Below are 2,973 nucleotides of genomic sequence, written 5' to 3'. Positions count from 1 at the left end.
CTAACCATAGCATGAAACATATGGATCCAAATCAGCCCCTTACGAAGCCACTCATAAACTAGGGTTTAAGCTTCTGTCACTCTAGCAACCCATCATCTAATTATTACTTCCCAATGCCTTCCTCTAGGCCCAAACAATGGTGAAGTGTCATGTAGTCGACATTCACATAACACCACTAGAGGAGAGACACCATACATCTCATCAAAATATCGAACGAATACCAAATTCACATGACTACTTATAGCAAGACTTCTCCCATGTCCTCAGTAACAAACGTAACTACTCATAAATCATATTCATGTTCATAATCAGAGGGGTATTAATATGCATAAAGGATCTGAACATATGATCTTCCACCAAATAAACCAACTAGCATCAACTACAAGGAGTAATCAACACTACTAGAAACCCACAGGAACCAATCTGAGGCTTTGGGACAAAGATTGGATACAAGAGATGAACTAGGGTTTTAGAGGAGATGGTGCTGGTGAATCTGTTGATGGAGATTGACCCCCTCCCGATGAGAGGATCGTTGGTGATGACGATGGCGATGAGTACCCCCTCCCGGAGGGAAGTTTCCCCTACAGAACAGCTCTGCTGGAGCCCTAGATTGGTTCCGCCAAGGTTCCGCCTCGTGGCGGCAGAGTTTCTTCCCGAAAGCTTGCTTATGATTTTTTCCAGGGTAAAAGACTTCATATAGCATAAGATGGGCATCGGAGGCCTGCCAGGGGGCCCACGAGGTAGGGGGTGCGCCCAGGGGGTAGGGCGCGCCCCCCACCCTCGTGGATGGTGGGTGGCCCCCCTCTGGTACTTTCTTTGCTCAGTATTTTTTATTAATTCCAAAAATAACTTCCGTGGAGTTTGAGGACTTTTGGAGTTGTGCAGAATAGGTCTCTAATATTTGCTCCTTTTCCAGCCCAGAATTCCAGCTGCCGGCATTCTGCCTCTTCATGTAAACCTTGTAAAATAAGATAGAATAGGCATAAGTATTGTGAAATAACGTGTAATAACAGCCCATAATGCAATAAATATCGATATAAAAGCATGATGCAAAATGGATGTATCAACTCCCCCAAGCTTAGACCTCGCTTGTCCTCAAGCGAAAGCCCATAACGATAAATACGTCCACATGTTTAGAGATAGAGGTGTCGATAAAATAAAATACGGACATGAGGGCATCATGATCATTCTTATAACAGCAACATATAAGGATATTGTCATATGATTTCTTATGCTCAAGTAATAATCTATTCACAATGTAAAGTATGAATCAGAAACATCATTGAGAACTAACAAACTATGATCTCGGTCATTGAAGCAATTGCAATTTATCATAACATCAGAAACAGTCATCATAAGAGCTTTTCAGCAAGTCCACATACTCAACTATCATTTAGTCTTTCACAATTGCTAACACTCACGCAATACTTTATGGGTATGGAGTTTTAATCGGACACAGAGAAAGATAGGGGCTTACAGTGTTGCCTCCCAACCTTTTACCTCAAGGGTAATGTCAACAATAATAGTTCACGATGACTTACATCCAATTGGATATATATATCAGGATCTTTCCAACACAATGTGCTTGCCAAAGGATAAAATGTAAAAAGCAAAGGTGAAGATCACCATGACTCTTGCATAAGGTATAAGACAAGAATAAAAGATAGGCCCTTCACAGAGGGAAGCAGAGGTTGTCATGTGCTTTTATGGGTGGATGCACAAAATCTTAATGCGAAAGAACGTCACTTTATATTGCCACTTGTGATATGGACCTTTATTATCCAGTCCGTCGCTTTTATTTCTTCCACATCACAAGATCACATAAAGCTTATTTTCTCCACACTAATAAATCATACATATTTAGAGAGCAATTTTTATTGCATGCAACAATGGCAACTTACTTGAAGGATCTTACTCAATCCATAGGTAGATATGGTGGACTCTCATGGCAAAAACTGGGTTTAAGGATATTCGGAAGCACAAGTAGTATCTCTACTTGGTGCAAAGAAATTGGCTAGCATGAGAGGGAAAGGCAAGCTCAACATGTTGGATGATCCATGACAATATACTTTATTTCGAATATAAGAAAACATAACCCATTACATTGTCTTCCTTGTCCAACATCAACTCTTTAGCATGTCATATTTTAATGAGTGCTCACAATCATAAAAGATGTCCAAGATAGTATATTTATATGTGAAACCCTCTCTTTATTTATTACTTCCTATTAATTGCAATGATGACCAAAACTATGTTTGTCAACTCTCAACAACTTTTATTCATCATACTCTTTATATGTGAAGTCATTACTCTCCATAAGATCAATATGATTTCTTTACTTCTTTTTATTCTTTCTTTTTCTTCTTTTATTCCCTCGAGATCATAGCAAAATAATCAAGCCCTTGACTCAACACTAATCTTTATTATATATAGCTCACGGACTCGATTACATAGAAGGATCATAAGGCAAAACTCAAAACTAGATCATACTAAAACTTTTATTCTACTAGATCAAGATATTACCAAAAGGATCGAACTAAGAAAAACAGTAAAGATAGGAGTGTGATGGTGATACAATACCGGGGCACCTCCCCCAAACTTGGCAGTTGCCAAGGGGAGTGCACATACCCATGTGATTATGTCTCTTTTGCTGGTGAAGAAGATGGTGGTGATGATGGATAGTCGCACATCGAGCGTAGAATATCCTCCAATTTGCGGATAATGCCCTTGAGTGCGGTGATATGCTTCTTCAACAAAATATTTTCACGTGTGAGATACTTGTTTTGTATACGAGCTAACTCAATCATCTTGAAAGCTTCAATCTCAGTTGGGGTAAGAAGATTGTGATGAGGTTGAAGGATGTCTTCTTCTTCTGCTGCCGGAACTTGATCTTCCATGGCCTTCTTGATCCTATCATCCTTGTTGATCTCCACGGGTTCTTCTCTCTTCAGCTCTATCTTCATTAGCCAAGCA

Source organism: Triticum aestivum, chromosome 5D, assembly GCF_018294505.1.
Source record: "Triticum aestivum cultivar Chinese Spring chromosome 5D, IWGSC CS RefSeq v2.1, whole genome shotgun sequence".
In the NCBI taxonomy this organism is placed as follows: Eukaryota; Viridiplantae; Streptophyta; class Magnoliopsida; order Poales; family Poaceae; genus Triticum; species Triticum aestivum.
This window is presented reverse-complemented; position numbering follows the sequence as displayed.